Source organism: Tasmannia lanceolata, unplaced genomic scaffold (genome assembly GCF_043159265.1).
Source record: "Tasmannia lanceolata isolate RefF3 unplaced genomic scaffold, GAP_Taslan_0.1 ptg000005l, whole genome shotgun sequence".
NCBI lineage: Eukaryota > Viridiplantae > Streptophyta > Magnoliopsida > Canellales > Winteraceae > Tasmannia > Tasmannia lanceolata.
Genome location: NW_027518682.1, coordinates 3447192 through 3460903, shown reverse-complemented (window position 1 = coordinate 3460903; position 13712 = coordinate 3447192). Strand labels below are relative to the sequence as shown.

The following is a 13712-nucleotide window of genomic DNA, read 5'->3' as shown; positions in this document are numbered from 1 at the left end:
GATAACTGGGATATCTATTCTTAGCAAATAGAAACCAGAGAAGCTTGAACATACTCTTTGAGTTGAATTCCTTGATCAAGTTGTTTCTTTTGGAGTCAGTTTCAGAAACTTCAATTCCCAGCGGAGTATAGAATCTACTCCTACATCCTTTAAACCTCATCAGAATGCTTTTCACCTGTTAAAGAGAGTCAACACCTGAAAATCTCATTAATCTACTTGAGTTTTGCTTTCAGCAAAGATCATGCGCTCCTAGTTATTCTCTGTAAGAGATGACTAGCTCATTAGTGAAATCGATCAAAGATGGTAAATTCTTCATTCCTTTTGAAGGTTTTTAATAAGGATAGAAATTGATGGTTCCGTGTTCCACGGTTTGGTTTTTCTTCCATGGTTTTAGAAAGTTTTCAATAAAGGAAGAAATTACTATATTCTGTGTTACACGGTTTGATATTTTCTTCCATTATAAAAAAAAAAAACCTTTGGTTTGCACATGTTTTGACAAAATTTAAAATAAAAAAAAAAGCTCTTTGAGTGATTAGTGTGTACTTATCTGATTTGTACTCTTTGAGTGTTTGGTTTTTGTTTGCTGTGGCAAAATTTTAATTCAATGACAAACTCTTTGAGTGTTTTTTAAAGGAAGAAATCACCGAACCTGTGTTACACGGTTTGGTCTTCTCTTCAATCTTTTTGAAAAGTTTTATTGGGGAAAAATCGCCGATCCTGTGTTACACGGATTAGTCTTTTCTTCCTTCTCCCGGGTATTTAGTACCCAGATGATTAGTAATGTAATGTCAAGAAGTGACTTACCTAATCATCGTTCCGCAATGTGCAGCTTCCTAATGGTTAGGAGTCATGTGTATCTGCGAAGAGGTTTGTATGGGACTGTTTAACAGGACATACGAATTTGGGTTTATGTGGAACTGTTTAGCAGAACCGCGTGATCCGGAGTGATTGGCTACCTTGAAAGAGAGGAGTCGGAATTACTCGGATAGTTAAACAGATTTACTTTCAGCAATGATCTGTATAACTATCGCTGGGCTTGAGACTTAGTCTCGCCTTGGGTATTAGAAGTTTGAGTTTAGCTTGAATATTCGAGTACCCTAATAAGTGGTCGAGAAAGTTTTAGACTGATCGACGAGATTTTAACAGAATTGGAAATTACCGAACCTGTGTTACACGGTTTGGTCCTTTTTGAAAGATTTTAACAGAATTGGAAATTACCGAACCTGTGTTACACGGTTTGGTCCTTTTTGAAAGATTTTTAATAGAGATGGAAATTACCGAACTTGCGTTACGCGGTTTGGTCTTTTTTTGAAAGATTTTAACAGAGTTTGAAATTACCGAACTTGCGTTACACGGTTTGGTCTTTTTGAAAGATTTTAACAGAGTTTGAAATTACCGAACTTGCGTTACGCGGTTTGGTCTTTTTTGAAAGATTTTAACAGAGTTATAAATTACCGAACCTGTGTTACACGGTTTGGTCTTTTTTGAAAGGTTTTAGTAGGGAAAATATTTCTGATCCTGTGTTACACGGATTGGTATTTTCTTCCTTCTCCCGGGTATTTAGTACCCTGATGATTAGTATTGTAATGTCAAGTAGTGACTTACCTAATCATCGTTCCGCAATGTGCAGCTTCCTAACGTGTTAGGAGTCATGTGTATCTGCGAAGAGGTTTGTATGGGACTGTTTAGCATGACATATGAATTTGGGTTTACGTGGAACTGTTTAGCAGAATCGCGTGATCCGGAGTGATTCGCTACCTTGAAAGAGAGGAGTCAGAATTACTCGGATAGTTAAACAGATTTATTTTCAGCAATGATCTGTATAACTATCGCTAGGCTTGAGACTTAGTCTCGCCTTGGGTATTAGAAGTTTGAGTTTAGCTCGAATATTCGAGTACCCTAATAATTGGTCAAGTCTTAGACTGATCGGCATGATAAAAAATTTTACTCTTTGAGTGTTTGGAATTTGTACTTGTTTTAGACAAGTTTCAAAAGGTTTATAACAAAATGAAAAAAAAAAAAAAAACTCTTTTAGTGTTTAGTTTTGAACTTGTTTTGGACGAGTTTCAATACATTGGTCTTTGGCCTATTTTTGCAGGTTTCTAAAAAGAAAAAACTCTTTGAGTGTTTAAGTTTGTGCTTGTCTTAGACAAATTGCAACGTGGTTTCTAAAAAAAAAAAAAAAAACTCTTTGAGTAATTGAAGTGTTTGGTTTGTTTGTTTGGTTTGTGCTCTTTGAGCAATTGTTATGTTTACTTTGGCTTAGCCTGATAAAAAAGGAAGAAGAAGTGTTTGTGTTTTTGTAATCGTTCGATCGTTTTTTGTTAACTAGTTTAGATAGTTGAGTCATGAATATTAGGGAGAGACTATCTCTTTGAGTTGTCTTAGTTGCCGAGTTAAGAGTCGGTGAGAGGCTATCTCCCTATTGTTGGTAGAGTTTTATCTTTGTGAATATCGTTTTAAAACTGAAAACCCAAAAATTTGCTTTGCTTTCGGGTCAGTCAAAATGTGTCGTCTGTTCAGCTTTGCCATTCGCGTGTTACACACGCTCTGCCAAAGAGGGGCATCTGTAGACACCCCATTTTGACCGAACCCAAGTTCGTGCCGATTGTGCAAAACCTCATCAAATCAGTGAGCTGGGGTCCCAAATTGAACCCTGGAGTAGCTTGAGGTCTCCCTTAGGTCTCCGTAAAATTTCGTCGAGATCCAAGCGCGTTTGCTCAGTGAATGAGCCAGGGCAGTGTACGCAATGCGGACCAAAAGGGGGTTGAATCATCTGAAAAGGGGATTGTCCCCGGGAAAAAGGAGGTAAATATACCATTTGTATATAAAAGGGGGTTCAAATAGCCCGTTTTTGTCGCAGCTGGTTTGTGCGCTTATAAATTTTGTGCGATCATCAATTAGTGGGGTGTCAATATCAATAGTTTTTCAAGGTTATAAGAAAAAAAAATCGAGAAGGCAGGGGGATTTTTTCTGGTTCAAAACGGAAAAGCAGAAAGGAGAAGAGAAAAACCAGAGAGGGAGAAAAGGATTTTGGGAATCTTCTTCCCCGGCATCACCTCCGGCCGGCCACCTCCATTAAACCACCCTCTTTACCACCACTCCTACCTTCTTCCACCTCCGATCATCATCTTCTTCATTTTTCCTACCCCATAAATCTGAAACCCTCTTCTCCAATCCACCGGATCTCCGACCACCCCCCACCTTCGCAACCTCTACCATCACCGCCATCATCTTGTCAACCCTAACCCATTTTTACCCCACCTTCCTCATTGCAACCCCCAATTTCTATTTTTCGGGTGAAAATTCTGAGAAATATCAGAGAGAAGAAAGGGGATCTGAGCTGGAATTTCAGAGGAATCTCAGATCTGAGATCTGAGATCTCAGATCTCAGAAGAGAGAAAGAAAAAGAGAAAAAGAAAAAGGGATCGAGAAGGAGGAGAGAAACAGAAAAAGGAAGAAGGGGATTTTGGAGAGCTTTCGTCTCCGGCACCATCTCCAGCCGGAGCTCCGTTCGGCCACCACCTCATCTCCGCCTCCATCCCATTTCTGCAACCCAACTCCATTAAACCCCCTCTTTCATCCATCTTCTTTATCCACCCTTATCATACCCTCATCGACCTCCCCTGTTTTATCCATCCTTTGATCCCAATTTGTTGGTCCCATCTCTGCAAACCCATCTTATCAAACCTACCCCTTTTTTTTTACATCCAACCTTTCCGCCATTTTCTCCGACAACCCCATCCGATCTCCGGCAAGGTTTCGTTGGATCCAATTATTTGTATCCTTCAATCAGCTCCTTTAAAACCATTTTCTCTGTAATCTTGTACCCTACTCGAATCGGTTTCTTGATTCAAACCCCATTTTCCGGTGCTGGTAATTCTCTGTGGCCGGTCAACACTCTCACCTTCCTCTGCATCTAATTCGTCTCAGCAAGCTTTATATTCAGGTAATCGTTTTCCTTTTTATCCAATTTGCATGTGAAAGTAGTCTGAGGTTTGTGATGATCCTTATAAGATTGCTTGTAGGATTTCTATTTCTTTGAATGTGGCTGGGTCAGACATATTTCGAGTTGTTTGTGATGTATGTGGTGTTGAATGAAAGGGGGATCTAAGTAGAAATTTTTTTTTATTTTAATTTCTTTTTATGCTATGTTGATTCTCATGATTTGATCTTTAGTTTGGGTAATTCTCTCCTTAAAATTCTTGCCTATACTCTTAGATTACTAAATGAGGCTCTTGAAAATGTTGATACTGTGCTTTTGTCGATCTATCTTCATTCAACCAGGAAAGGATAGTAGGTTTTCTCCATGAGTGTTGTTTTTATATCATTCATTCTCTGGTGGAATCTTGTAATGGAGTCCATGTCTGTACATCACTGATTAGGGTATAAATTTAAAAAAAAAAAGAAAAGAAAAGAAGAAAGACAAGTGTTTCTTTTTGAAAAGATATATTTAGAGTCGTTCTAGGAAGCAACTGAATTTGTTAAATTTTGGGCTTTAGTTAATTTCCTCTTGATTTCTTTGCTTGGCTCGAATGACATTTGTTGATTGAAGATGTTCTTGGATAATAAGTTCTTATGGAGAAATGATTTAATGGCAATTTGATAATGGTTAGTTTTATCAACATTGGGCATAATTTTGTGTTTCATCTTTTGAATGCTCAATGGATTCAACAAGGTTTTGTGTCCGGAATTGGTCTTAATCTTCATATTTTATCAGCCTAAATCGGTTTGATGTTTTAATAAGGTTACTTGGAGCCCGTCTTTGTGTTTTGTGGCTCACAGTGTTTTCGCACTTGAATCTACATAAGTTGATACCCTTATTACGCACTAAAATTTTTACAAATTGGGAATATTATTGAATATATTGAAGATTTAACACTTCTCTTATATTAAGCAATTGAGTTAGGTTCTCAAGACGGTAATAAATGGTGTTCAGGTGAGATTATCTCAAAGCTTATCATACTCATTTCTTTTTATTTATTTTTTTTAAATTGTTTAATTGAAGAAGGAAATCAGATGATTTGCACTATTCGATGTCCTTGACACGAATATCGTCTGATTTCAAGGCGGTTTGTAGAAATATTATATGTGTAGGAAATCAGATGATTACTTTGGCATCATCTGATTTCATTGGAGTCCCCGTATTGGGGTTTGTGGTTGGCTTTGAAGTGTTTGATATTGTTTTTACTTTATTAGGCTATCCAGCGGCTGGTCTGGACTAATTAATGTTGTTTATCATTTTATGATTGCTACATGTTGTGCACTCTTTAGTTGTAAATCTTACTTTGCGGATATTTGATTTGTTTTTATAATAATTGAATGGAAATCTGAGTTTACTTGGTAACCTTTTTCTTCTCTCTTTGGATAGACTAGCGTAGTCTTCTAAACTTCTTTAGATAATAGAACCTGTGCTAGGAGACATACTCTGTCTCGTTAGGCAATCCTCCTTTGGAGGCAAGCCTCATTTGTAGAATCCTCTCTGATATTGCACCTGTAGACACCCCATTTTGACTAAGCCCTAAACCTTCCCGGCTCGTGCCAAATCCGTCCAAATCTCAGCATTAGGGTCCCAAACTTCGCCCTAGGCTGGATTAGGGTCTATTCTAATTCCCTGCAAAATTTTATCGAGATCAGAGCTTGTTTGCCTAGTAAATTGACCGAAATAGTGTGTGTAGTGCAAATGAGGGGAAGGCCCACTAGGTTTTCATTTTACCCTAAAAACCTTGTATTTTAGGGAAAATTCAAGTTATCTAAAGATCCTAAGTACCCATGAATACATTTTTGGAAACCTTAAGACCCCAGAAAAATCCCTGCAAAATTCCAGAAAGATCCGACGAGGAAATTCGAAAAAGACAAGTTGAGTTAGTGCCGTTATCAAGTATAGGGGGTGCCTTATCCCAGAGGGGTCGCGCATTTGTGCGCCCATCAATTTTGGTGCCAATATCAACTTCATATTTTTCCTATAAATACTCACTTAAGCTCATTTTTAAGAGATTCTTAACCTAATCTAGAGAGAGAAGCTCTCAGTTTTGAGAGAGAAAGCAGATCTCGCAAGTTACCTCTCCCGTTCATCTTCTCCGGCCATCTCACCGGTGCTCCGGCGAGCACATCTCCATCAGCCACTACCTCTCTAACACTTCATCTCTTCCTCCATTTTTTTTTTTCTCTTGCATTCTCCTCTCTGTCTCTCTGAGAAACTCCCCTAAAACCTACGGTTTTGATTCAAATCTTTATCTCTTACTCTGCATTTCATTTTTTTTCTCTTCTTCTTCATCTTGATCTACTGATCTTCGTCATCAAACCGTTCTATCTCTCTCCGGCCGCCGTTAAATCGACGAAAGATCGTCTTTCTACATAGATCTCCGCCTATGAGAGGCATATGTTGTTGAATTCACAGATCTTTAATTCCGTGATGTTGAAATTGAAGCGGATTATCTTCTCTATGATTGTCTTTGGCGTTCGTGCTAGGGTTTCGAGGATTTGGAGGGAGTGAATGAGGGATCTGGTTCGTTTTTTTTATAAAGAATTCCAGGAGAATATGGAGGGATTGCGGGCTTGTGATCCGAAGCAGGAGTAGATGGGGGAAATGTGGCTGATATCCCTTACAACCTAGATCTGATTTCTGTGATTTAGATTTCGATCGGATTGAGAGAAAGAACAAAAGTAAGATTTCGGACGGTTAGATCTTTAGAGATAGACGGAGAAATTTGGGGGAAAACAGAGGAGAGAAACAGAGAGCGAGAGAAATCCGAAATCCTAACTCACCTTCATCTTCTCCGGGTGATTTCTCCGGCGATTTCACCAAAGATCCGATTAATTTTGCTGGAGCTGAGATTTTCTGAGCGACTTACAAGGGCATCATATCAGGTGACTGCATATACATGAATTTTGTATGCTAGATGTTTGATTAAAGCAGTGTGAAAGCACTTTCTATTAGAAGGTTTTTCTGCTTCTCCATTTCAAAATTTTCTTTTTCTAGGGTTTCATCTTCTGCTTTAATTTTTCATTTTCCTTTGAATCTTCCATATGTTTGTTGCTCGGATCTGAACTAGTTATTCCTTTGCAGCTTTGTAAGCAGATCTGATTTGAATTTTGTTTGTTCGATTTTTTTTTACTACATTAGATTTGTTGTGAAAGTTTCTGAGATCTGAGTTTTTTACAACTTTTACCTGGTTTGCTTGCGAAATATCTGATAGTGAGGATTTTCTATCATTTCCTTCTGTGATTATAGTTTTTATGGTTGTATTACTTCTCAGATCATAGGCATTTGTCTTTAAGTTTCTTGATTGCTTTCTCCCTTGTAGTTTCTGCAATTTTTGAATGCTCAGATCTTTCCTAACTCTTGTTTGATTCTCTATTTTTTACTGTAAATTTAGTTTATTGCATATCCGCTCTAAAATGTAAATTCAATATTTGTTCCCTGAATGCATCTTAGGAGAAATCAATCTTGATATGATTATTTAATTGTACCTTGTTTATGATGTTCTTTGCGAGGGAGTGGGACAACAATGGTTTAGATTTGAAGATTAACTTTTACCTGGTCAAATTTTGATAATGATATTACTGTGCTTCTATATTAAAAATTACTTTCAGTGCTTTCATCTGTACACCTGGAAAAAATAAATAAAAATCATTCGTTACTAAGTTCTGCACCTGTTAAATGCCAATATGCAAAAATCTTATCACAGAGAAGAGACAGGAGCAGAGTCTCATTCCCAACTTAAGTTTTACATTGACACTGATCTTTCGAGACATTAAAAGATAAGTTGATGCCATGTTATGTATTAAAATTTGTACAAATTGAAAATATCATTTAATGTGTTTATATAATATGTTGGAAATTTAATACTTCTCTTTCATACTAAGCTTTGAGTTAAGGTTCGAGGACGGTAATAAATGGATTGTTCAGGTGAGATTATCTCAAAGCTTATTATATTCATTCATTTTATTTAAATAAATTGTTAATAGGAAGAAGGAGATCAGATGACTACTCTATTCGATATTATCGACATGAGTACTGTCTGATCTCAAGGCGGGATTAGAAATATTATCATGTGTATTTGATATCAGATGATTACTTTAGCATCATCTGATTTCATTGGAGTCCCCGTATTGGGGTTTGTGGTTGGTTTTGAAGTGTTTAATATGGTTTTTACTTTATTAGGCTATCCAGCGGTTGGTCTGGACTAATTGGTGTTATTTATCATTTTATGATTGCTATTAGATTGTATATTCTTCTTTGCTTAGCACTTGATTTATTCTTAGAATAAAATTTGTGATTATCTGGTAGCCTTTTCTTCTCTTTTTGATAGACTAACACAGTCTTATAGATTTTGTTAAAATTCTTTGATATTAGAATTCCCTCTCGTTGAAAGGGCGATGAAGGCGCTAGCCTAAGCCCATCCTTAGGGGACTCGCTTAGTCCAAGTAGCACTCCTCTCATTTACTTAAAGACTTGTCCAAGTCTTTATGGTGTGTATCCCCTAGAAATTAGAAATCCATTCATTGCAAGGGCAATGAAAGAGTTCTCTAGAGTCCTCTCAGGGAGACAGGCTATGTCTCAGACAGAGAAAGTTGTATCCTTTAGAGACAAGCTTTGTCTCGTTAGTGAGTCCATCCTTAGGAGACATGCCGTGTCTCGTCAGCACCTCTCTTGGAGCTTATCTTTTTGTTTAGGAGTCTCACACAATCTCATTTTTCTTTCTAAACCTCATCTTTGTGCGTCTCTTGGTTTTTGGAAGAACACCTTGCTCGGCTTGGCATCATACCCCTTACCCTATGGGTATTGGGTTGCACATTTGTTGCACCCTAGGGCTAGGTAGCTGTCCGGCCCGGCTGGGTGTTTTACCTAAACCAAATATGCACAAGGTCTCTTTTTCCTTGTTCGCATTTTTTCTCTATCCTACCTATATGTCTAAGAGACTTGCCCAGTCTCATTCTATTAGCATCCTGTAGACACCCCATTTTGACCGGACCCAAGTTCGTGTCGCTGGTGTGAAACCTCGCCAAACCAGCGAGGTTAGGGTCTCAAATTACACCCTAAGCTAGGTTAGGGTCCCCCATAGGTCCCTGTAAAATTTCGTCGAAATCCGAGTTGGTTTGCCCTGCGAACGGACCGAGTCGGTGTCGTTGTATAAATGCAGAAGGGGGGCAATTTATCCGCACAGGGGGGTGCCTTTTTGTAAAATAGCCGAAGTTTTGCCTTTTGTCTAATAAGACAAAGCGGGAAGGGTGCGATTATTAATTCGCGCGCCCTATCAAAAATAGTAGTGCCATTATCAACAGCCTCCTTTTTATATAAAAAAAAAAAATCAGAAAAACAGAAGGCACTGTTCATCTTTCGTTTTTTTTTTTAAAACAGAGAGAGAGAACGAGAGCAGAAAATTTGGGTTTTCTTTTCTTCCTCCGCCGATCTTTTCTTCCGACCATTCGTCGGAAACCTTACCTCCGATCAGAGGTTGTGAGAGACGGAAAAGGAGAGAGAGAGTTTCATTCTCTTAAGAAAGCAGAGAGAGAGATTGGAAAAAGGGGTTTCCAGATCTGCTTCTCCGGTTAAGCCCGCCGGAGCTCCGGCCGAGAGTTTTTGTCTTTTTCCTTGTTATATTCTCCATCCAAATTACTTTTTCTTCATTTCAAACCCAAAATCTGAATTTCTCTTGTGCAGATCTGATTTTTGTTCTTTTACTTGCCAAAGACTTCAGATCCGTTGGTTTTGCTTTGAAAATTTAGTTTTACCTCTTCATAACTAGCATTTGTCTTTCACAAGCCTTAGATCCAAGTTAGAAACCCTAGTTCTTCTCTCTATTTCTTCTCTAATTCTCTGTTTCCGGCTGATTTGTCAGAGATTTTGCAAGCTTTACCTGATTTCAATCAGGATACATCCCCTATCTTCATCACCAATTCTATAATTCTCGTCTCTTTTGTAATCTCTTAGATCTCTCTCTCGGCTCCCTTCCAAATCTCAGATCTAAATTCCAAATCTCAGATCCGAGGTCCAAATCTCAGATCTATATTCCTTTCATGTCTAAAACCCTAGATCCACTATTCTTCTCTTCCGATCTTAGATCTAAAATTCTCTGGCTGGTATGGATTTAACTCTTGAAGGTGCAAATCTCATTCTTGATCATTAGCTTTTAAGTATATTTGCAAAGGGAATTCGAATTGTTGTATCTTAAAGGATCTGCAGTATTTGTGGATCTCCGGTGTGGAATTCATCCAAAGAAGAAGATCAGGTTGGAATTCACCTCAAATTTTCTTTTGATTTATTGCAAATTTTCTCAAATATTCATTTGATTGTGTGAGGTTATGGATTGGTCGGGAATTTGTAGTGGTCTCTTATAATCAGTGATAATTCCCTCTTGGTGAGCATTCAGTGATACATATTCATGTGTTTGTCTGTGGAAATTTATTGAAATTTAGTTGCTCCCTTTTATTAATCATTTGATGTCACATGGTTATTGGAAGGAGATGAGAAGCAGATACTAAGCTATTGATTTACCTTTTCTGGAACCCTTGTCTTTAAGTGTTGTTTTCTAAAAATTAAAAAAAAATGATGAAATATATAATACTTGGTTGCCCTCAGTACACACTTTGTTAAATTTTGAAATCATAAGTTACTTTCAGCATGCTTTGTTGCATTTTTAATGTTTTGCGAATTCATTACAGGTTCAGTAGTTCCTTCACTTCTCTGAACTTGTGGGAAAAATTGTACAAGTCATGAGCTTATTATTCCAACTTGATTACTCTTTTTCCTTTTTAGCTGATTTTCCTTGTAAAAACCATTGTTACAAATGTAAATTGGATGTGGTATTACTTCTATGGATTACATTTTATTTATTTATTTATTCTCCATTGATCTGGGTGTTTAAAAAAAAAATTTGCTTTAAAGCTGTAATAATTTCAAGGATCATGTTGGCTATAAAAGATGGGGTCAGGGAATATCAATATTATCACTTGCATGTCTTTTTCATCCTTCAAGATGAATTAGACATTTCTATCTCATGCATCTCCATGATTGGAGTGAAGTCTTTGCAGCAAATTTCAGCAGTTCTCCCTGTTCCTGCAGAATGTGAAACTTTTTAACATCTAAAATTTTCCTCCTCCCCACTATCTCCTTCTAGTTCAAGGATGTTTTCCATGCTTCAATGTTTAACACGATTCTGTCCATGCTTCAGCCCCACTGTATAGCATGATTCTTTCCATTGTTTCAGCCTGGTATCGCCCCATCAGTCAGCCCTCGTTCCATCCCAGTTTCAGTCCTTGGTCATCATTTTAAACCCGTAGTTTAGCCCTGTTTGGCAGGCACAGTTCAGCCCCTGTTTTGAACCAAATGCAATCCAAAAAGATGATGAAGAATTATCGCAGTGGGCATTACCAGAGGATGACCTAGTTTTTCTCGCAATTGTGAGTATAAAGGATCCTTGCCGACCAGGTGTCAAAAATGATGTACAACTGTGCACAAGTGCTGGTGTTAAGATACGAATGGTGACCGGAGATAATCTTCAGACAACGAAGCAATAGCTTTGGAATGTGGAATAATTGATTCAGAAGCTACTGCTACAGAGCCAGCACTCATTGAGGGAAAAGTATTCCGTGCTCTGTCCACTAACAAAAGAGAAGAAATTGCTGACAGTATATCGGTAATGGAAAGGTCTTCTCCTAATGACAAGCTCCTGTTGGTACAAGCATTGCGCCAAAGAGGCCATGTTGTTGCTGTAACTGGAGATGGGACTAATGATATTTATGCACTGCATAAGGCAGATATAGGCTTTGCAATGGTTATTTCAAGAACAGAAGTTGCAAAAGAAAGTTCTGATATTATTATACTGGATGATAACTTTACTTCATTTATAAAGGTTGTCCATTGGGGGCGTTCTGTATGTGCAATTTCTCTGGGTTAACCTCATCATGGATACGCTTGGAGCACTTGCATTGGCTACTGAACCACCAACAGATCACCTTATGCACAGAGTTCCAGTTGGTCGAAGGGAGCCTCTCATTACAAATATCATATGGAGAAACTTGATTTTTCAAGCTCTGTCCCAAGTGTGTGTCCTCCTCACTTTCAACTTTTGGGATATTTGATGAATTCAATGCTCGAAAGCCTGATGAAAAGCATGTCTTTACAGGAGTCACTAAAAAAACCATCTCTTTATGGGGATAATTGGATTTACTCTTGTAGTACAGATTTTGATCATCGAGCTCCTTGGGAATTTCGTTAAAACCTTTCGTCTCATTAGAATAGTCCCCCATAGGAGACGAGCCTCGTAGTTTAGAGCATGTATCTTAGAGAGTTTCCCCTAGTCTTATAGAGAGTAAGCTTGTAAGGGGCATACAGTGCCTCATTTATAGAGCCTCCCCAACTTGTTCCCCTTGCCAGTAGGGGACCATTTCGGTCTGATAGTAGTCTAGCACTCTTGTGTACATCCTTTGTGTGTATAGAAGGCATGCCTTGCCTCATTTATAGAATCCTATTTGGAGACAAGCCTGGTCTCATTTAGAGAGTTCCCCCTTTAGGAGGCTTACTTAGCCTCATATTGGACCCGTCTTTGTGTTTTGGGGCTCACCGTTCTTTTTGCACTTGAATCTGCACAAGTTTATGCCACCCTGTTATGCATCAAAATTTATAAAAATCAGAAATATCATTGCATGCATTTGTATAATCTATTAAATTTTTTAATATTCTTCTCTTGTACTAAACTTTGAGTTAGGTTCTGAAGATGAATTGACTGCCCAGGTGAGACTATTTTGAAAGCTTATTTTACTTAGGCTACCCAGCGGCTGGTCTGGGCTAATTAATTTTATTTCAATAAATTGTTTAATTGAAGGAGGAAATCAGATGACTACTCTATTCGATATTATCGACATGAGTACTGTCTGATTTCAAGGCGGTTTGTAGGAATATTATCCTGTGTATTTGTGATATCAGATGATTACTTTAGCATCATCTGATTTCACCCCCATATCGGGGCAGTGGCACTGGTGGTTGGGCATAGAAGTGTTTAATGTTGTTTCTTGCTTTATTAGGCTATCCAGCGGCTGGTCTGGACTAATTAACGTTGTTTATCATTGTATGATTGTTATTATTACAGATTGTGCACTCTTTAGTTGTAGACCTTACTTTGCGGATGTTTGATTTGTTTTTTATAATAATTGAATGAAATTTGAGTTTACTTAGTAACCTTTTTCTTCTCTTTAGATAGACTAGCGTAGTCTTCTAGACTTCTTTAGATAATAGAGCCTGTGCTAGGAGACATACTTTGTCTCGTTAGGCAGTCCTCCTTTGGAGGCAAGCCTCATTTGTAGAATCCTCTCTGAGGTTGTACTTCAGTTTGTTCCTTTGTTAATTAGAGACCAATTTGGTCAATTAGTTGTCTTAGCCTTGCTTCTCCCTTTGCAAGGGCATTGATAAGGTTGCTTAGAGCCCATCTTTGTGTGTTTGGGAGACCCGTCCGGTCTCATTCTCTCGTTAATCCTCTTTGTGCGCCGTTTGGTTTTGGAAGAACACCCTACTCGGCTTGGCTTCATACCCCTACCCTTATGGGTATTGGGTTGCACATTTGTTGCACCCTGAGGGCTAGGTAGCTGTCCGGCCCGGCTGGATGTTTTTACCTCTGCCAAATATGCATGAAGTCTCTTATTTCCTTTTAGACCCGCCCGGTCTCATTTCTCTTGCTAAACCTCCTCTTTGTGCGCCGTTTGGTTTTGGA

At 38.3% G+C, this 13712-nt stretch overlaps 1 pseudogene; it reads left to right on the top strand.

Annotated features, from left to right (window-relative positions):
• The first annotated feature begins 2727 nt into the window (after positions 1-2727).
• On the top strand, positions 2728-12273 carry LOC143876900 (calcium-transporting ATPase 10, plasma membrane-type pseudogene; annotated as a pseudogene).
• The last annotated feature ends 1439 nt before the right edge of the window (positions 12274-13712 follow it).